This window comes from Diabrotica virgifera, chromosome 5 (assembly GCF_917563875.1).
Source record: "Diabrotica virgifera virgifera chromosome 5, PGI_DIABVI_V3a".
In the NCBI taxonomy this organism is placed as follows: domain Eukaryota; kingdom Metazoa; phylum Arthropoda; class Insecta; order Coleoptera; family Chrysomelidae; genus Diabrotica; species Diabrotica virgifera.
Window position 1 is genome coordinate 162,586,105 of NC_065447.1, and position 24,075 is coordinate 162,610,179.

The following is a 24,075-nucleotide window of genomic DNA, read 5'->3' on the forward strand; positions in this document are numbered from 1 at the left end:
CATCAATGTTATTGTAAAACTCAGGTGGTGGAGAGGTCACGTTAAAAAGGAACACGTTAAAAAGGTTTCTCGTTCTCATTTTCTGCACATGGGATTGAACTTTAAACCACCAAGTTTTTGCTGCGTGTTCCATAGTGGTCCACAAAAGAAACTACTTACTAAACTATTTTTATCAAGTTGCAAATACGCAGGAGGTTTGTATTATACCACCTATTCTCTCACTATCTATTCATTATACAGCTTCTTCTCTTGTCCACTGCAGGACATAAACCTCCTCAGCACGTTTATAGATATTATGAATCAAACGGGTGTATCTGTAATTTATTCGACAATGGACAAGGACTGTCGCTATCTTATCACTTTTAATTGTGTTGAACGATTTCTGGAAATCAACAAATATCAGTCGGGTATATTTGACAGTTCTGTTTTTCAATACCTTCAGTGATAGTAAAGCTTGTTCTACTGCTTGGTAAAAGTCTCAAACAATTTGCTATCAAGTCGGTTAATGATCACCCTGGTAAAAAGCTTGTACATGTATAACAGAAGACTAATGGGTCGGTAGTTTTGAATACTTGTGGGGTCCCCTTTTTTATAGAAGATCACCATAAGGTCATTGTTCCATTTACTGAGAATAATGCTATGAATAAGGCATAAATTAAATAGGTTTTGAATTTTTTCTAAGAGTGTACTTCCACCAATTTTTATGTCCTCCACCACTATGGTGTCGTCTCCTCGTGTCTTCCCGTTCTTAAATTAATGGACGAAAGAAGGAAACCCAAAAGTAACCCAGACAAATATACAACAGTAACTCAGAGAAGAAAAAAAATTAATGAAAAGATGAGATAATGGAAATACAGAGCCAATAAAGAACGTCAAAAGAATTCTAGAGAAGCTGTTTGAAGACCAAAGAGATAACACCTTTGAGCTAGAAGAAGTTGTAAATGATGGACCAAGAATATTACAGCAGGAAGTTTATTCTCCTATAATACAGATAAACGATGGCAAAGCAGCAGGCCCCGATAATATATCTACAAGCAAAACTATCTAATCTAATATACAACGAATCACTATCAATAATAATATTACAAAGGTTCTCAACAAACATAATATACAACTCTGAAGAAATACCAACAGAATGGCTGAAGCCTGAGTTTATTGCACACCCAGAGAAACCAAGAGCCAAAAAATGCGAAGAATATCGTAGGATAAGCCTGATAAGTCATCTCCTAAAATTATTACCATAATAGAATGTACAATCTGTGTGAAAGTCAAATTTCCTCCAACCAGTTCGGGTTCATATGCTGTTGATAGGAAAAAGGCTTTGTTGTTAGTGCAAGTCTCATTCCACAAATGCAGAGTAGTCAATTGCAACGTATACGCATGTCTGCTTGATTAAAAGAAAGCGTTTGATCGAGTACAGCACGCCAAGATAATGGAAATACTAAAAGAAGCCGGAATTAATAACCAAGATCTGAAAATAATTAGAAACTAAAATAAAAATGTATACCATTTTTATTCAGTTGCAATGCGAAGGCAAAACAATTTTACTTTTCAATTAGAATACGGAGTGCAGTCCAGTCCCTTGAACCGCGATTTTCGGCTCTTATTGGAGCCTTCATCGGAAGGAACGTAGGCACTGTTCTCCATATTTTAACTGATTCGTATCGAGAGGTTTTCCCACCCAATGCAACTGAAGTGATGATTGTAGGTGGCTAGCGCCATCTGGCATTGAAAGACGAATTAGTTTTCAATCCTAATAGTAAATTATTAATATTGAAAATATTAAAAATATTACTAAAAGATTTTTAAATTGAAAATTTATTGGTACACTTTCCTGGTGACACCTCCAAGACTTCTACAATTTGCAAGTCAAATGTATGCTGCAGTGAAGACGAGAGGGAAGGAATTCTACACTATGCAATTCACATCCCCCGTCTGCAGCTGGTAAAGTTCCAACGAAAAAATGCACCTAGTTACTCTACTAAATTATTTTATAGTCGTATGACTCCGTAGAGTAACTAGGTGCATTTTTCCGTTGGAACTTTACCAGCTGCAGACGGGGGATGTGAATTGCATAGTGTAGAATTCCTTCCCTCTCGTCTTCACTGCAGCATCCATTTGACTTGCAAATTGTAGAAGTCTTGCAGGTGTCACCAGGAAAGTGTACCAATAAGTTTTCAATTTAAAAATCTTTTAGTAATATTTTTATTATTTTCAATATTAATAATTTACTATAAGAATTGAAAACTAATTCGTCTTTCAATGCCAGATGGCGCTAGCCACCTACTATCATCACTTCAGTTGCAATGGGTGGGAAAACCTCTCGATACGAATCAGTTAAAATATGGAGAACAGTGCCTACGTTCGTTCCGATGAAGGCTCCAATAAGAGCCGAAAATCGCGGTTCAAGGGACTGGACTGCACTCCGTATTCTAATTGAAAAGTAAGATTGTTTTGCCTTCGCATTGCAACTGAATAAAAATGGTATACATTTTTATTTTATAGTCGTATTACTCCGTAGAGTAACTAGGTGCATTTTTCCGTTGGAACTTTACCAGCTGCAGACGGGGGATATGAATTGCATAGTGTAGAATTCTTTCCCTCTCGTCTTCACTGCAGCATCCATTTGACTTGCAAATTGTAGAAGTCTTGAAGGTGTCACCAGGAAAGTGTACCAATAAGTTTTCAATTTAAAAATCTTTTAGTAATATTTTTAATAATTTCAATATTAATAATTTACTATTAGGATTGAAAACTAATTCGTCATAATTAGAAACCTTTACTGGAATCAGACTGCAAATCTCAGAGTGGAAGGTAAACACACAGAATATGTGATAAAAATCATCCGTTGGAGTCAAACAAGACTATATTTTGTCTCCTCTAATATTAAAACTGTACTGTGAAAGAATATTTATCGAAGCTTTGCACGAAAGTGAAATGTATATATTTTACTAAATGAGTGCCGGCTAAACAACATCAGATATGTAGATGACACCACAGTATTTGCGTATTTCTAACCTAGAAGATCTACAAGTCCTTCTGAACAAAATCACGTATTACAGTCAACAATATGGACTCAATACAAACGTAAAGAAGACAAAACTCATGATAATTAGCAAAAAAAGATAACAAAAGGTCAACTCTACGTCAACAAAACCCCCAGTAGTATGAGTGACGCACTAGAACTACTTTGACACCATAATAAGTGAAGCATGAACCAGGAGATTAGAGCGTGTATTGGAAACGTTAGATCAACCTTCAACCGGATCCACCTTTTTCAAGAGTCACAACCTCTCTCTTGATATAAAAGGAAAAATTCTGCGATGTATTCTCTCTCCTTTTTTTGTGTTAAATCGTAGACCTTGAACGAAGATATATGCACAATATTAGAATCACTTGAGATGTGGCTATATCAATAAATACTTAAAATCCAGTAGACTAACCATGGATCACTTTAGCATGGGCCGCATATGGATCTCTATCAGACAACTTCAAGAGCAACTTGCCAAATTATTTGAAAAAGAAGACTTTCGACGAATGTGTGCTTCCAGTGTGTGCGCCGAAACATTGTCATTAACCCGGGCCACAGCAACCAAACTTAGAGGGGCCCAAAGAAGAATGGAACGGTCACTACTTGGACTGACTCTCAGAGACAGAGTCAGAAACGAAGAAATCAGAAGAAGAACAGGCGTCACACATGTCATAGAGCGAGTAGCATGGCTTAAGTGGAATTGGACAGGCCATGTAGCTAGAATGAAGGACGGGAGGTGGACCCAAAAAATTACAGTGTGAAGACCAAGAGCACACAGAAGAAGTAGAGGTAGACCACCTACACGATGGACAGACGACATCAAAGGGATTTCTGGGAATTGGTTACAGGAAGCTCAAGATCGACAAAACTGGAAGAAATTAGGGGAGGCCTATGTTTAACTTTGGATGCAGAAGGCTGGATGATGATGATGATGATGATGATGACGATGATGATGATGATGAAAGCTGACCATGTTTCAAATGACGAGGTCCTTAGAAGAGTCAAGAAGAACCAAGAGGTACCTAAACTTACAGTACTTATGACTGTATTACTTAGTACTTTCCTTTCGAATATTCTTAATTGTCTTCATCTTTTCCGTGAGGCACATTGTCTCAGCTGCGTATGTAACTAATGGTCTGATTGCAATTCTGTATATTTTTAGTTTTGTATTTCTGGATAAGTTTTTGTCCGTCATTAGCCTATGATATCTCCAATATGTTTTGTTGTCTGCTGGTATTGGCTCCGTTACTTCTTCACTTCTCTTATTTTGGCCATTCACTATTACTCCCAAATATTTAAATTGTGTTTCTCGTCCTGTTATCTTCTCTTCTAGAGCAGAGTAGATATTTGGTTCTTCCTTCGTTAATTTCTCTCTTTTCCGTGCTTCCTTTCCAGGATTGTTACTGCTTCTTTTAATCTTTCCTTATCTCTTCCCATAAGAACTCTATCATCTGCATATACAACTATTTGTGTTGAGGAGTGGGCTATAGATCCTTTAATTTTGCTTGCCTTGACTGTTCCTTCTACTTCTATGTTGAATAATGTAGTTGACAAGGAATTGCCTTGTCGCACTCCTGTTTCTATTACAATTGATTTTGTACCACCTTCCTCTTTTGTTACTTTAGCTCCAGATCCAACCATAGTCATTTTTGTTAATCTGATTAACTTTGCTGGTATATCTTGATTTTTCATTTCAATAAATAATTTATTTCTTTCAATACAGTCAAAGGTGTGAAGTCTACGAAGATGGTGTGGAGTTCTATGTTTTGTTCATGGCATTTTTCGATTGTTTGTGTTATTATGTGGATTGCCACCCCAGTGGATCTGCCTTCTCTGAATCTTTGCTGGTAGTCCCCAATTATTGTTTTCTCTGTGAAATGAGTGAGTTTTTGTCTGATGAGTCTTGTTAGAATTTTATATGTTGTAGTTGTACTTAGTAGGGATATTCCTCTTTAGTTGTTACAGTTTGTTACTTCTCCTTTCGTAAATATTGGTATAGTTCTGCCTTATGTCCAATCCTAGCGCATTTCTTCTGCTTCCCATATTCTAACGATTAGGTTTTAGATGCTTGTTAATAACTTTTCCCATCCGTTTTTAATTTGCTCGTTGGGAATTTCATCATCTGGGCCAGGTGTTATTTTTTGTTTTATTTTTTGAATGATGTCTAAATATTCATCATATATGTTAGTATCCCTATTTCATTATCTCTCATATCTTCCATTGCGCCTACTTCTTCTTCCGTGCTTTCTTTGCATCTATATATTTCTGTGAAATGTGTTTCTCATGATCTACTGTCAATTTTAACTACTGGTTTGCCTTTCCTTTGTTGAGCTTTTAGGTATCCAAATAGTTCGGCGCTGTCGTTACTATTCTTCCCTAGGTCCTTTAACAGCTCTTCAATCCACAGTTTTTATTGTTACTGCAACATTTATTTGCTACTTTATTTTTTCTTCGTATTCGTTTCAATGATGTTCTTCTTTAGTTGATATCCATTTATCTCTTGCTTGGTTTTTCTGTTTGATTTTGATTTGGCATTCTGCATCAAACCACTTTTCCCTTATTTTTATTTCCCTCTGTCCTAGCACCTCTTTAGCTGAATTCAGATTGGATTCTTTTAAATTTTTCCATATTTCCTCTATGTTATTTTCTTTTGCTAGATTTTCCTTTAGGGTTGTCTCATATTGTTCTCTTAGTTCCTATACTACTTTTAATTTCTCCAGATTATAAACAGCATTTTTTAAAAATTGCAAATAGAAGAAACGAAACAAGCCATAGTAAGGTTCGATACTGTCTTGTTATAAATTATTTCAGTCAAAATATTTAAAGCACATAAAAGTTTACCTCCACCAACCATTTGTCCCGAAACGTCTTAGAGAGAAGGCAGACTTTAATTTTCGCGAACACGCCAATTTAATCCTGCAACGCCCCGAGTTTTGTACATTCTTCACAAACAGCGCGATACCAGATGAAAACTTTATACATTTAAAACTTTTAATAGCACCTTATAATATTTTTTGAGTTGATAAATATGTTACTTTACGGAACTGCTAAGCAAAACTTTATTCATTGAGACCGTTTTGTAAGCATTTTACAGATTTTTTAGTTGTTTGTGTCTGTGTTTATTTTCGTAAGAACATCACTAGCTTTTCGAGCTGTTCAAAATGTTAAACGTTTTGTAAAATAAAAATCTAAATAACCAGGTATATCAATCTCTAAGATTAAATATACTATTATTTGTTGCTGTATACATAGACTGATTAATTATTGAAAATTCGTATCCTTATATTACTAGTAATTTAGTGACGTCACTTGTTGATATGGTATGATACATCGGGGTAGGGCCCACTTGTGAGACCTTCAGACACTTGAACCTTCTACGGCGGCTCCATTGTATTACGCCTATCCTGTGGACTAGGCCCATAAGAACCTGGTCTTTGGCGTTTCTGGGGCCTCAATGTCTATTAGAAACAGCAGGGTCTGCAAATCTGAGCTCCTCCTGCCGATGTCGCCCAGAACGTCTAATCGATCAGCAACCTTATGGCCTCACAGAAAGCCACAAGTCTCTTTAACGGTAGCTCCCTCACCTGGCTCGGTTGCATAAAGGCCGATCTCAGGATCTGCCACCTTTGATTGGTCAATGCCGGGCACTTCCAGACGACATATGAGGAGGTTGACTCCTCCTCATTACAAAGTGATAAAAACCACCGTCGACCATCTGCCAATCCAAGTAAATGAAGGTGCCGCCGAAGTCTACAGTGGCCGGTGAGCATATTGACCACCAGGCAGTCTCTTCTGCGATCTAGAAGAAGAAATTGGGCTATAAGATTTTTGGATGGCACCACTATAGGAAGTCTAGCCTGTCTCAAACCCCCATAACTATCCCAAAAGTCTTGGCAGAGGAAGCTCCTTGAGTCCCGTCTTTAGTCCTGTTGAAGCTCCAGAGTAGAGGAGTCCCGTCTTGCCAGGGCGTCAGCGCGTTCGTTTCCATCCAAACCTGTGTGTCCCGGTAGCCATACCAAACTAACTCTCTTGGTCAGAGCAGCATCAACTAGTGCTCTTTTGCACTCAAGAACCAGCTTTGAGTTGATTACGGGCGTTTCCAAAGCACTTAGCGCTGCCTAGCTGTGAGATCAGATAAAGATGGTCCTGTCTGAGCAAGCCCTGTCTATCTTTTGAGCAGATAGCAGGATCGCAAATCGAATTAATCCTCGAGCTTTCTACATTATTCACACACAACGCGATTTCAGATAAAAACTTTATACATTTAAAAGTTTTAATAGTACCTTATAATATCTTTTATCGCCAACCGTTACTAAAGTCATTCATTATTGTACTCATTTGCCCTCATTTGCCGCAGTAAAGTAACACTTTATTGTACTGAAAGAAGACTTTTACTTTACCTGACGCGATTAATCAAATTAACCGAGATTGAATGTAATAGTCCTGTCGCCAGTGGGGGTACAACGGCCTCCTTAATTCAGATGGACTTACCCAAGTTTTTTTATGTATTTTGACCCGTAGGACACGAATTTTTTGGTTAACAGTCGATCCGGATGTCGATTAGATTGTTATAAACAAAGAACTCGAGGAATCACATAACAGCGATTTTTCGCAAAACAAAACATTGTTTTGTATTTTTTGGGTCATTCTAAGCAAAAAATGTTTTTACCAGTTTTTTCGTAGGATGCATAGTTTTCGACATAAACGCGGTTGAACTTTCAAAAAATCGAAAAATTGCAATTTTTGAACCCGAATAACTTTTGATAGAAAAACAAAATAGCAATTCTGCTGACCGCATTTGAAAGTTCAAGTCAAATTCTATCGGTTTTGATTACTTTCATTGCTAAAAATTAATTTTTTTATTGTTAAACAAAGCTATAAACACAGTGATTGAATGATGTTTTCAATGCATTTCCCATTTGAAATCGAACGAGTAGGCGCGCACACACACAATTTCTACGTAGATTACGTACATTAAAACGCATGCATTGGGCACGGGAAACACTATGTGTTTATGGCTTTGTTTAACAAATAAAAACTTAATTTTGGCAATGCAAATAATCAAAGCCGATAGAATTTGAGTTGAACTTTCAAATGCAGTAAGCAGAATTGCTATTTTATTTTTTAATCAAAAGTTATTCGGGTTCAAAAATTGCACTTTTTCGATTTTTTGAAAGTTCAACCGCGTTTATCTCTAAAACTATGCATCCTACGAAAAAACTTGTAAGACCATTTTTTGCTGAGAATCACCCAAAAAATACAAAAAAATGTTTTGTTTTGCGAAAAATCGCTGGTATGTAATTTCTCAAGTTCTTTGTTTATAACAAACTTATCGACATCCGGATCAACTGTTACCCAAAAAATTCGTGTTCTACGGGTCAAAATACATAAAAAAAAACTTGGGTAAGTCCATCTGAATTAAAGAGGCCGTTGTACCCCCCCTGGCGACAGGACTATAAGTGGTCGATGACAGTAATCGAATGGCGAGTATTTGAGTGGACTTAAAATTTATTTACTTTAATTGTTAAAAGTATTGTGCGCAATTTGCGATATTATCAATTAAATTTATGTCAAAAAGTGAAATTCTGTAGTATTTTGTAATTATATTCATATAAAATAAACTAAAACTTTACCTATTTAGTAATTTTCTTGCAAGTTATCTGTCATCACTGCCATGAAATTATTATGATGTCTAAAATTTAAAAAGCTCTTAAATTTTAAATTGCAAGTAAGTGTTAAAACCAATATTAAATTATGTTGGCAAATATTATTTTATATCAATAAAACATATCTTAACCGATTGTCAAATATACCAGCAAACGAAAAGTAAACTCAACCTTCCCAGGGACATATCTGAGCTTCTTAGAGACACTAGAAATATCAACAATGTCGTACAGGTTTTAATGGAAATAGGAATAAAAGACATTTAATTGTATCACAAATTTTTCAGGTATACTTTTTGTTAGTACATATGTATCTACTTAATATTATAATCTCTTTTATTTTTAATATGTATTTTCCATTGTTTCGTTCATAACCCCAGTGCAGTGGTTCGGACGACATTAAATTAAAAACAATATGTTGGCGATAAAATTTTGTATGCACCACGTCAATAAAGACTCCTTATGTAACTCGTCTGTTACTCGCCTCGCTCGCTACACTCGCTCTTCTCGTAATATCAGACTCGTTCGATAAAGAGTCACTTTACTGACTTAATACATAAATAACTATTGAGTTGATAAATATGTTACTTTACGGAACTGCTAAACTGCGGAAAGCAAAACTTTATTCATTGAGTTCGTTTTGTAAGCATTTTACAGATTTTTTTAGTTGTTTGTATCTGTGTTTATTTTCGTAAAAACATCACTAGCTTTTCGAGCTGTTTGATTGGAGATCTGCTTTACGTTTTTGACGTTTACGGATTGGTATAATATATCATTCTGACCAAGACTTTGGAATGTAGTGCTGTAACCACATTTGGTTTAAAACATTAAGGAGGTATGATCTGGCGTTTTTGCTTAGTTTTTGGAGAAAAGTTATTGGTATATCATCTGATCCTGGAGAAGAGTTTTTATGCCAAACAATCCATCGTCCAGTTCTTCTGGTAAAATTGAATAGTTCATGTATTCATTCGTGGTTCTCTACGATGATTAACTCCTTCTTTTCATTTCTTAATTTGTATTGAAGAAAACTAACTTATTTATCTGATATGCCATCAGATCACAATTTACTCTTGGCTAAGATGACTGTAAGATTAAAACACATATTTAGGAAAAAGCCAAAACCTAAAATGAATCTGGAAGCGCTTAAAGAGCCAAACGTTAAGCATATATTTGTAACAGACTTGGAAAGAGAAATGGAAAACATCGAAAGTATCACTGAAGTATCACCGGAAGATCGAATCGAAAAAATATTGACAAATATAAGAGATACCATTCAGACTCATATAAAAGGGAAATTGGAGACGGTGAAAGCTGAACCAAAACAAAGATGGATGACGCAGGAAATTCTCGATTTGATGGAAAGAAGAAGACTACACAGAAATCGCAATGAAGACCAATATAAGTTATTGTACACTGAAATAAGAAGGAAAATAAGGAGTGCTAAAGCGCAATGGTTCTCCCAAGAATGTAGCGAAATCGAGGAGTATGAAAGAAAATATGATTCTTTCAACATGCATAAGAAGGTAAAAGAATTAGCAAAGTGTGGAAATATAAGTAGTCGTGCGATAGCTGATTTAAATGGAAATCTATTGTTTGACACCAAACAAAAACTGCACCGATAGAGGAAATACATTGAGGATCTTTTTCAGGGTGATCGACCAATACAACATAACATAACGGACGCGAATCTATGGAATTATAGTGGACCACCTATAACTAAAAGCGAAGTGGAAGATGCTATATGCTTGTCAAAATCAAAGAAGGCCATGGGACCTGATGAAATACCCACAGAGGTTCTAAAACTACTAGGACATTGCGGAAGTAAAGTATTGGTTGACTTGTTAAATGCTATATATGTATAATCATGGTTACTTACCACATGATTGGCTGAAATCTACTTTTATACCAATTACCAAGAAAGCGAAGGCAAAAGAATGCCATGATCATCGAACCATTAGCCTAATGAGCCACGTACTTAAGGTCTTTCTGCGTGTGATCCATGCGCGAATATATGAAAGAATCGAAGAACATTTGGGCGAAACTCAATTTGGCTTTAGAAATGGACTAGGTACACGAGAGGCCCTGTTTGGGTTGCAGGTATTAGTACAAAGGAGCAGAGATATAAATGCTGATGTGAACCTATGTTTTCTTGATTTCGAAAAAGCATTTGACAAAGTATCACATACTAAGATGTTAGATGTTCTAAGGTCAACTAATATTGACGATAAAGATCTAAAAATCATTACTTACTTGTACTGGAATAAAAAAGATACAGTTAGAGTAGACGGTGATCACACAGAAGAGATTCAAATTCAACGTGGAGTAAGACAGGGATGTATTCTTTCATCATTAATTTTTAACATTTATTCAGAAAAGATGTTTGAAGAGGCACTCAGTACTACAAAAGGTGGAGTTGTGATAAACGGGAAACTGATAAATAGCAGACGACACTGTACTGATTGCCAGTAGTGATACCGAATTACAATATCTATTGGATTCTGTGGTAGCACAGTGCAGTAATTATGGTCTCCACCTTAACATCAAAAAAACAAAATATATGGTCGTCAGTAAGGATAATGTCATCGATGCTGGAATTCAGGTTAATGATGTACAACTTAAGAGAGTTGAAGCTATAACATACTTGGGAAGCAGAATCACTGATAATTGGGATCCATCCACCGAAATACGTTGCAGAATGGCTCAAGCCAAATCAGCATTATTCCGTTACAAGGAAATTCTATGCGGTCATGACATAAATTTGAGTCTTAGGACAAGAATTTTAAAGTGCTACGTGTTTTCCGTTCTTCTCTACGGAGTTGAGTCATGGACCTTAACAGGAAGAATGCTTAAGATGGTGGAATCCTTTGAATTATGGTGCTATCGAAGAATGCTGAGAGTAAGCTGGATGGACAGGGTGCGTAAGGATATTATTCTGAGCAGGATGAAGAAAGGCAGAGAACTGGTAAAAATGATAAAGTCTAGAAAACTCGAGTATTTTGCGCATGTTTGTAGACATCCGGAAAAATATAGCATTCTACATCTAATTATGCAGGGTAAAATATTAGGCAGAAGAAGTCGAGGAAGAAGAAGAACATCATGGTTAAGAAATTTGAGGCAATGGTTTGGTCACACTTCGGAATCGCTCTTCAGATCTGCTGCGAATAAAGTTATGATAGCCAACATGATCGCTAACGTTCGATAAACGGATATAGCACCCGAAAAAGAAGAACTAATTTATCATCATGTTTTAAAAAACTAATTTGGGCGTTTTGCTATTTTCCAGATAGTTAACAAATTGATAACACAATATTGATGCATGCCACAAAAGGTTTCCAGTTTTGTTTTTTGGTTTGCTTAACTTGGGAGCAGTCGCGCTCACTTCTGTCACGTAAGTAGTCGCACGTAGAGAAAAAATCTCACAATACAAATTTAAATACGAATTTAAACCAAATTTCTATTTTTTAATATTTTTTTCCGCATTACTACGATCCTCCTGGAGGCACTCGCGAGTGGAAAACAATGTTGCAAAATTTTTTATCAAGTTATCACGGAAAAGGATAAAATGTGAGATTTTTTCTAACGGCGCGACTGCTCCCGGGTTAAGCTTATACCGCGATTCAGCTCTTAGTTTTTATATTATACTTATTTGATTTTGTGTAGTAGGACATCGTCTGAATTGGTTAAAAGCCCGCTTATATCTTTTGATGGCTTAGTCACACTCGTCAGTGTGAGTTTTTAGAATTTTGGTTTTTCTGACTCCTTTTTACCCTGCTTCCAATAGTACTTCGGAAAATTGTAGACAAGTTAAAGATATATTTGAGGTAGTAGGGTCAGGGAGCTATGATAGTTTCTTGAATACTTGATCCGAGAAGAGTGTCCAATTTGCCTGGCTTAATTTCTATTTTGAGAGATGGCTTGTTGATGCAGTTTTGAAAGGACGGGTTATAAGAAGAGGAAAGTGATCACTACCGTACAAAGAGGGGTAGACTTCCCAATTTAAAGATGCTTGTAGTATCGAATCGCACATGCTCAGGTCGACAACTGAATGTTCTCTTGTTTGTATATTAAATATTGTGGATTCCCCTGTATTTAAGGTGTTTATATTTTTAGTATCAAGTAATTGTTATAGTGTTTTTCCTTTTGATGATCAAAATTTGGGCCCCCAGTAAGGGCTGTAACTATTAAAATCTCCTAAGCGTATACGGGAAGATGGGATCTGCCGAAGTAATTCCTCAATTACGGCAGTTGAAAAATTTTCACTTGGTGGGATATAAATGTTTCATATTGAGATTTTCGTATCACTATTAATAGTTACTGCGACAGCCTCTAAGGATGTATGTATTTAGAGGTATTGTTTCTGCTTCGTATATTTGGTTGATATAGATTGCTACTCCACCACTTGCTTTATCTCTATTGGACCTGTTTTTTTAAAGCATTTAAAACCTTTTAACCTAGCATGGTAAGAACCTTTGAAATGAGTTCTTGGAGGCAAATAACTGACAGTGTTTGTTGAAAAATTAGCTTTTGTATCATTTCGCAACGGGTATGATACCCGTTAAATTCCATTGTATTATAGATCTGAATGGTAAGTACTTGTCATTTGTCATTTAATGGAAACCGTTAGGGTTTCTTGGGCTACCATTTCAGATGTTTTCATTGATTTAGTATTCTCTTTATTTTTCTCTTTAGAATTTACACTGGCATCTTGATTCTTCTTCTTCTTAAGGTGCCTATCCGTTCCGGATGTTGGCGATCAGCATGGTTATCCTAACTTTGCTTGCTGCGATTCTGAATAGTACGGTTGTCAATGTATTAAACCACTTTCTCAGGTTTTAAAGCCAAGATATTCTTCTTCTCCCTGGTCCTCTTTTCCAAATACCTTGCCTTGAAGAATGAGTTGCAACAGGCAATATATCTGTTCATTCCTCATAACATGTCCAAGATATTCTAGTTTGCGCTCTTTGATGGTGTTAATAATCTCGCATTCCTTGCTTATTCTACGTAGAACATCAACATTAGTCACACGTTCCACCCACGAAATTCTCAAAATGCGCCTGTAACACCACATATCGAATGCCTCGAGTTTTCTCAAAGAAGCCTCGGAAAGTGTCCAGGCCTCTACTCCGTATAATAACGTAAAAAGTACATAGCATCTGATGATAGAGATTTTGGTAGCAAGAGGTAAACCGTGGCTTCTGAAAAGAGACTTCATCATTATGAACGCCGACCTCGCTTTTCCTATGCGTTGTTTTATTTCACTTGAGTAGTCCCACTGACTGTTTATGTTGGTAACAAGGTATGTGTAGCTGTCGACCCTGTCAATTAGTTGTTGGTTAACCAAAAGCTGTGTATTTAATATTTCGCGCTTACTGACTACCATGTACTTTGTTTTTTTCGTATTGAGATCAAGTTCGTATTGTCTACTTATATCTGATAAGTGCGACATTATTCTTTGCAAACCATCTAGACTGCAAAAACTACAGCGTCGTCGGCATATCTAATGTTGTTCAGACGCACTCCATTGACTAATACGCCTTCCTGTAGTTCTCCCAGCGCTTGCTCGAAGATACATTCAGAGTATATATTAAACAGCACCGGGGACAGGATCCATCCTTGCCTCACTCCTCTATCTATGGAGACTGCCTCTGTCAATTGGTCATCCACTTTAATATTGGCAGTTTGGTTGTAATACAAATTATATATGATTCTCAAGTCTCTGTCATCTACTCCCGTTTCTTTTAAGATGTTTATGAGTTTATCATGTTTTACTCTATCAAACGCCTTTTTGTAGTCGATAAAACAAATATACAAGTCACAGTCAACATCCCTGCATCTTTGCATAAGCACTTGGACAGCGAATAGTGCCTCTCGGGTGCCTAAGGCATCGCAGAATCCAAACTGCGTCCATGATACCTCCTGTTCTTTGCATTTTTTATATATTCTGCCGTGTATCACTTTGAGAAACTTTTTGAGTAAGTGGCTCATTAGGCTAATTGTTCTGTAGAATCTTGATTAACTGAAGATAATAGGCTTATGTTTTGGTAAGATTCATCACTAGACACTAGAGTGTTGGCGGCTTCTTTGCATTGGGTAAAATTATCTGATGAAGTTGGCTCGGTATGGGGTAAAAGTGGGCATATTGTAGCTAAGTGACCTGCTTGTTTACAAGAAAAACATTCGAGGTTGTCGGTTGCTAAGAAAATTTTGTATGATGTATTGTCGAAATTTATGATAAAAGAATCAGGTAATGTTGCAATATTTTCTAATGAAGTAATATACGTTTGTCGGCGAAAACTGTGATAATGGCTAAATTCTGGACGAGAGGCAGTTATTTTAAGAAAGTTTTGTAGGAGATAATACATTTAAACTTAGCTTTATTAGCTCTGCTTCTAAAATAGAATGTGGTATGCTAGGACTTACATCGAATAAAACAATTATCTGACTTGGAGTGATTAGTTTGCGGTCAGTGAGAATTTGATTGTTGATTTTAATTAAACCGTGATTTTTTAAAAAGTTACATATAAGTTCTTTTGAGGAGAAGTAAATGCATATTCTATTTTGCGAAATTAGTGAAGCGAAAAGAATATAGTATTTATCTAATTGCCCAAGGCTATTAGACAATCTTCAATTTTTACTTCGTCAATGGAAGTAAATAAGATGATTTGTTGTTTATTAGCGAATTTGGATGATGTTTGATTTTTGCTGTAATTGATGCGTATGATTGGAAGTTGTATTGGGTTGGGTATGGTATGTAAAGATTCAAAGGGGGATTAGGGATATAGTCTCCTTGTTTTTCGTTATCCATTATTTAAACTCCAAATTTATAATTTAATTTGTGGGCGAGTGCGGTCCCCTTCACCTAAAGAACTTGATATCTCAACTTATCAAGTTTTCGAAGTAATACTTATTTGTACAATAATTGTTTAAATATACAGAGTGAGTTTTCCTCAATTATCTCGGAAACGGCTTGTACGATTTTTATAAATTTTAGTATTTAAGGGTTTTGTGAGGCAGACGATATTGTGATGGTATCTTGTTGTTAGATTTTCCACTTTTTTGGTAATCTAACGAACTTTCTTATTTCAAATAGTACACCCTCTATTTTTGCATTTTGAAGTTCTTAAGAAATACTGATTATTTTTTGTATAATGTTCTCTATACCTAAATGTCATAATTTCGTAGTCGTTACTAATATTATATTCGCCTAAGTGAAAATAATACATTTTAGATAGCTATGACTGTTATTACAATAACAACTTTGACGTTTCAATTTTCAATACAAATACAAATTCGATTAGTATTGTTGGTGGTTATTTCAAATCACAATAAATCTTATTTAGTAAAAAGAACGAATTAAGATTTTAATGATATTAGGATATGGTGATATGCGTAGAAGTCTACAAGAAACGTGTAATATATTTGATAATTTATATTCTAACCGAAATCTCATAACAAAATACACTTTCAGAAAATTATTAAAAAAGTTTAACGAAATAATTTCCGTAAAAGATTTATCCAAATCAAGGCACAGAAAAACTGCTACAACTAAAAACAAATCTTTAGATGTTTGTATCCTGTTAGAAGACGAGCCACACTTAAGTACTAGACAAGTAGCCAGGGAACTTGCTATTTCGCAAACATCAGTAGGTAATGAAAATTTTGCGCGAAAATAAATTATATCCTTACAAATAGTATATTATTCAACGAGCATGCAATGGTGGATATTAATCACGATAATGAAGTTTGCGACACGAGCCGTTGGCGAGTGTCGTAATTCATCAGAGTGAGCAATAGCCGTTACATGCAAGTAGAATACTATACTTTTTCTACGACCTTTTTTATTTGGATTAGTAGAAGAATATAATTATCAACTACTAAGATTATTTAAAACGAAATATTTTATTTTTCATAAGAAAATATATTTTATATAACTATGGCAGCACTGTTAGAATTACACTCGTTGAGCTTATAAAACAATCAAACAGTTGTCATTATGTCATGGAATGGCGGTGGTTTTAAAAATAAGACATATTATTTTAAAGCAATTACATGAAAAGAACGTGTGCTCTCAATTAAAATCTATTGTACAATGAACAGTAAGTAAAACAGAATTCATTGATATGCATTTCATATCCGTAAGTCCTTTAGGAAATTAATAACCTACCGATTGTTTATTGTTTACCTTTTAATAACGTCAATCTTAAAAGGTCAAATGTTAAAATTTAAACGTAAAAAATATACTAACCCATTGTTAAAGTTAAAAATCCTTTTCAAATTTAATTGTTCATATAAATTACAATGATTATTTTATTAAATGAACAAGTTTAAGTAATTTTATTTGCTAATAGGTATTTTAAAAGTGGCATGCACCACTTGAATCTAACTTCAGCCCGTGAGTAATGACCCGCGAGTAACTTTAGTCCGTGAGTAATGAATTATTACTCACGGGTAAAGTAATGGGTGTTATTGCCTATTTAAAAATAGCGAATAATGAGTATATTATTAAACGGTCGTAGAAAAATGAAATTAGTTTAAGAGTTTGCAGACATAATGATGGAAAAATATTACAATCAAAATGATCCAAATTTTTTAAGTAATGTTTTGCGATGTGTCAGCTTTTTTAATTAATAGAAACGTAAATCGGCATAATTGTAAATACTGGTCACGTAACAATCCTCGTTGAATACGTGAATGTCACACACAGTATCCAGAAATACTTAATGTGTGTGCTGGAATAATAGGCGACAAAATAATTGGTGCCTTTTTCATTGAGGGAAATTTAAATGGTCCGGCGTATTTTGATTTATTGGAAAATAGTATTATACCTAAATTCGCTCGGATATTTCCAAACATCTGTATTACATCTTAATACAGAAATTTCATTATTCGAAACTTATAAACAATAAAATATCCCAAAGGATAACAAGATTGCAACAAGATGTTGGCTGCAACAAGATAATGCTAACTATGCGCGTGTGGTGAGGCAATACCTAAATAATGTGTTTCCCAGAAGATGGATCGGAATGCGTGGTTTTATCGAATGGCCCCCGCAATCACCCGACATGAATCCTTTAGACTATTTCCTGTGGGGTCACTAGAAAAACATCGTTTATAAAACAAAACCTGCCAATATTCAGGTTCTCAAAGATAGGATTACAACAGAGATAAGAAGTATTGAGCAGTCAGGGATGTTGCAAAATGTATTGCAAAGTTTTAAAAATCGCATTGCTTGTTGTATTGAAGTAAACGGACGACATTTTAAGAAGCTGCTATAATCGCCTTTACTGGTTTTCTAAAATTCCTAATTTTCTACTACTCAAAGATTGACATGCTTCTACCATGAATGTGTTTTCAGGTGCTGTAGGTTTTCTGTGCGATGATTTGGATAAACCTTGTAGGTACTATACCAATTTCGTTAAACTTTTGAATCTCTTGACAGAAACCTTGTTATGATATTAGGATATAAATTATTAAGGAAAATTTAATCAACTACATATTTTCAATGGGAAATAAGCCACAATTTTATAAAAAAAAAATGATTTTATTAACGTTTCGACGCCCAAGTCGGGTGTCGTTGTCAAAATACAAAATAATACCATATTATATAAAAAGGGTATTATACAGTATTATTTTGTATTTTGACAACGACATCCGACTTAAAGCGTCGAAACGTTAATAAAATCATTTTTTTGATAAAATTGTGGCTTATTTCTCATTTAGACAAAGTGAAAACGGCGGGTTCGTTGGAAAAAATATTCGTATGAGATTTATTTGCATAATCACAGTCGTGAGACATCCCAGAATAAGGTTCAAGAAGTAGCCCACGTGAAAAGTGGTCCAAATTTTTTTTAAATATTTTTGTTAATCAAATTGCAAAAATCAATGTTTTCGGCCCGAAATTTTTTTTTAGATATTTCGGACTATTTGAGACAAAAAAGGTCTCTTGTAATTTTTCTCTAAAAGTTGATAGTGTTCGAGTTATAAGCAATTTAAAATTTGAAAAACGCGAAAATGGCCATTTTTAAGACTTAATAACTCGGTTAAAAATTATTGTTATGAAAGTCAGAAAGTGACTAAATCGAATTTAAAGCCCCCCTACATGATCCTGAAGAAATTTGTGTCATTAATTTGTTACTAAGTTGTTATCTTAATTATTAATAATGAGCGGTAACCTCGTACTGACGCAGCTGCAAAGGTGAGTGCGAGTGAGATGCGCCATTGGACTGCCTGAATGGCATCTCTTTCGCACTCATCATGAACGGCCGCCTAATACGTGCATGGCGCTCATTATTATTACTTAAAAATAACAGCTTAGTAATCAAATAATGACAAAAAATTTCTTCAGGATTTTGTAAGACGGGCTTTAAACGTTGATTTAGTCAGTTTCTGACTTTCATAGTAATAACTTTTAACCGAGTTATTAAGCCTTGAAAATCGCCATTTTTCGTTTTTTTCACTTTAAAAATGCTTTTACCTCGAAAACGATCAACTTTAGCGAAAAATTACAAGAGACCTTTTTTATCCAGAATGGTATAAAAAACCTAAAAAGAATTGCCCGGGCCGAAAATATTGCCCGGGCCACTTTTCGCGTGGGCGACTTCTTGAATTTTATTCTGGAATGTCTCACGAATATGATTATGCAAAAAAAATCTCATGGGAATATTTTCTCCAAAGAACCCGCCGTTTTCGCCTTGTCTAATTGAAAATAGTTGATTTTAAAAATGCCACAAAGAAATAGCTTCAGAACAACATTAAAGAAAATTTAAGTTAAACGGGTTTATTCATCTAAATGTAATATTTTAGCTTCAGCGAAATGTAAATGTAGGAATAACTCCGAAATTATGGCATGTAGGTATAAGGAACATTATATGAAAAATAATCAGTATTTCCTAAGGACTTAAAATGCAAAAAATATACAGAGTGTTCTATTTGAAATAAGAAAGTTCATTACATTTACAGAAAAACGGGAGATCTGACAACAATGTAAATACTACCATAATATCGGCCCCATCACAAAACCCTTAAATTCCAAAAAAACATAGAAGCCGTTTCCGAGATAATTGAGGGTTTCCATACATAAAACTCACTCTGTTTTTATGTAAACAAACTTTGTACACTTACAGCTCTTGTAGAATCAAACGTTTATCTGGATGAACTTGAATTATATCACTCTGTTTTTATTCACTTCAATAAGGTTTAATATTGCAGTAAAAACTTTTTTGCTTACAATGGGTTTGCTTTGTTATCGATACGATATTTACTTCACGGAAGTCAGACGATCAATGATTGGTTATTGAATATTCGTATCCTTATTAAACTAAGAGCTGGGATAGGTAAAATTTGCTAATCATTTTAACCACCATAAAAGTCTAAAATATTAAATATGAAGAAGAATCTAAAAGAAAACGTATGAGCACTATGCCGTCAATTTTTAGTGGCACATGCGTGGACATAACGTATCAAACTTTCCACTTTTTGGGAACGGGATAAATAAATTAAAGGGTACCCCAGTTAAGATATGCAAAATGCCCTCGCACCCACAATTCAATTTTTTACATTATATGTCATTAAATAATAAATTTCATCTCAGCGCAATTTTAACACACCACCCCTTTCCCCCTCCCTTCGCCGCCAAAAACATAATTTTTCATTTTTATTTTTTTTTGGGTAATCCATTTTTAATCAATTTTGGAATTTTAAAAAATTCGCACGCATAGTTGAGGATTTTACAAATACTCTGTGCTAATTAGCAAAATACAAGGAAAAGCTATTTACCGGCAATTTTATTGCTGGAATAGAATCTTATGATTGCATATATTAATAATATAGGTATTCAAAGTCCGCAGATAGTGTGCTACTTTTTGTCATAAACAAAATGGCTCCCGAAAATCATGTTTTTTCAATTTTTGCTCTATAACTACAAAGATTTTAACTTTACATCAAAAACACCCCAAAAAAAATTCACCGTAATTAAATTCTGCATAGAGTCGTGTCTTTTTCGATTTACTTCCACGAATATTTTTCCCGAAAAATGCGGGTTTTTCCAACAAAATCTTCAATTTTCAACTAAAATTTTAGATAAGTAATGTTTTGTCAATAATTAAATAACTTGGTAATATAAAAGCTGTGTTTGTATAGATTATAATTCCAGAAGCCGATGGAAATTGAATGAACAGTTTAGCAACAATTGAATTGTTAATTAAAAATTTACGGTCGCTATATTAACCACAATAATTACGATACATAGGAATAACTATGATTTTTGTATAAAAAGACACTGTACTTATCTAATGTACTTTACAAAATTGAAATTAAAGTATTGAAGCGGTCTTATTAATATTTTAAAATCATAAACAATTTTTTGGCTTATAAACAAATAGATCTCGGAAAATATTAAATTAAATTAAATCGTGAGAAAAATATTGGAAAAAAAGCGGAAGGACGCTTCTTTGATGATGAGTGGTTCTTGAGATACCACCGGTCAAAGTTGACCGGCATGTACGGCAAAGATATAAACAATTGGCTCTTATAATTTTCGAACCGTCACCTATTTATTTTTGTCTTCTTTCTTCACGCCAATTTTTATATCTTTAAAATGCTCATAACATATATTATTATAATAAAAACTATGGATATTACGGCTGAAAATTGCCAAAAATAGCAAAATTCCATTCAAATTTAGGTTGGAGAAAATATAATCTCAAAGTTCAAAATCGGTATACGTTAAAAAAATGCATTTTCTCGGCTTCCCATGGAGCAATTTTCTTCATTCTTTTTTTGTTCCCAATTAACTCGAGTAGAGCCATCTAACTAACGCATTGCTAAATGTCAAACTTGCTTTTGTTTTGTTATAATAGATGGATTTATTTATAAGGAAAGAAAACTACATATTTTTCCAGTTTTAAACTTTTTTTAGATAAACTTACTAGAAGTATACCTTTTAACGTTAAAAACACAAGTCTTCTCTTTTGAAAGCTGTATAATTATTTAAACAATCTTTATTTAAACAAATTAAAATTTTTTGTTGTAATAAATAAATAAATTTATTATAAACAAACAAAAGAAACTTTGACATTTAATAATGCGTTAGTTAGATGGCTCTACTCGAGTTACTTGGGAACAAGAAAAGAATGAAAAAAGTTGCTCTATGGGAAGTCGAGAAAATTCATTTTTTTAACGTATACCGATTTTGAACTTTGAGGTTACATTTTCTCCAACCTAATTTTTGATTGGAAGTTTGCTATTTTTGGGAATTTTCACTCGTAATATCCATAGTTTTTATTATAATAATATACGTTATGCGTATTTTAAAGATATGAAAATTGGTGTGGAGAAAGAGGACCGAAATAAAAACGTGATAGTTCAAAAATTATAATCCTATTGTTTATATCTTTGGCGTAAATGCCAGTCAAATTTGACCGATTGTATCTCAGGAATAACTTATCAAAATTAAACATTTTTTCTTTTAGAACAAGCGCCCTGTCACTTTTTTTCCAATACCGTTTTCTTGATTTAATTTAATTTAATATTTCCTGAGATGTTTATAAGCCAAAAAATTGTTTATAACTTTAAAATGTTCCTGAGGCCACCTAAATAGTCCAATTTTAATTCTGTAAAGTACATTAGATAGGCACAGTATCTTTTTATACAAAAATCATAGATATTCTTATGTATCATAACTATTATAGTTATTACAGCGATCGTAAATTTTTAATTAACAATTCAATTGTTGCTAAACTGTTTTTTCAATTTCAGTCGGCTTCTGGAATTATAATTTATACAAAAAGAGCTTTTGTATTACCAAGTTATTTAATTATTGATAAACAATTACTTATCTAAAATTTTAGTTGAAAATTAAAGATTTTGTTGGAAAAGTCCGCATTTTCCGGAGAAAATGTTCGTCGAAGTAAATCGGGAAAAAACACGTCTCTATGCAAAATTTAATTACGGTGAATTTTTATTTGGGTTTTTTTGGTGTATCTTCAGAGTTAAAATCTTCGGAGTTATAGAGCAAAAATTGAAAAAAACTCGATTTTCGGGCGCCATTTTGTTTATAAAAAAAGTACCACTACCTGCGGACTTTGCATACTACTAAATAGTAGTATAACAAAAGTTCCACTATCTGCGGACTTTGCATACCTATATTATTAATACAGGGTGTAACAAAAATACAGGTCATAAATTAAACCACATATTCTGGGACCAAAAATAGTTCGAATGAACCTAACTTACCTTAGTACAAATATGCACACAAAAGAAGTTACAGCCCTTTGAAGTTTCAAAATGAAAATCGAATTTTTTGAATATATCGAAAACTATTAGAGGTTTTTTGTTCAAAATGGACATGTAGTATTCTTATGGAAAGAACATTTAAAGACAAATTATAGTGAAATTTGTGCACCCCATAAAAATTTTATGGGGGTTTTGTTCCCTTAAACTCCCCCAAACTTTTGTGTCCGTTCCAAATAAATTATTATTGTGGTGCCATTAGTTACATTAAATGTTTTTAAAACTTTTTTGCCTCTTAGTATTTTTTCGATAAGGCAGTTTTTATCGAGTTGCGGCTTCTTTTTTAATATGTTTACATAAAAATTTTATGAGGGTTTTGTTCCTTTAAACCCCCCAAATGTTTGTGTACGTTCCAATTAAACTATTACTGCGGTACCATTAGTTAAACACAGTGTTTTTAAAACTTTTTTGCCTCTTTGTATTCTTTTGATAAAGCATCTTTTATCGAGATGTGGCTTCTTTTTTAATATGGTTCAAAGTATACTTAAAAATGTAAATCATAAATAAATTTTCATATTATTACCCAGTCTCCATATAAACCGGGAGATATTAACAGAAGTTCAACCACGATTTTCTAAGTCCTGCCCTTTGCAATACTGGAAGGTTAGAGAAGGTACTTACAATTTGTGGAAAAATCCACTGGTTTCCTGCGACATTTTCCTGTGAAAATTAAATTTTCCATGAAAAAAAAAATTGGGAGTTGCGATGAATTTTTAAGTCCTGCCATATCCATAGAATAACAGGATACTATCTATTTTATGAAGAAAATTTTTTGGGCAGGACGGTTGCAAAAGGACTAAGGGAGTATACAGATATACAAATATGTAATGAAAATAATGAAATTTTCATAATTTTGTAAGTCCTGCCAACTTAATAAATTAATCATATTTATTTCAAAATGACCAAAAAAAAAGTTGGCATGACGTCACCTAATGTTTAACTGCACTTGTTTCTTGGAAAATTCTGTATAAAATTTTCACTCTGGTTCCGTGATTTTCTAAGTCATAAAATAAATTTCGTTATAAAATAAATAATTTCAATAGACATTATTCAAAATGGCAGGATGTTTAGTTACACTTTTTTTACTATATA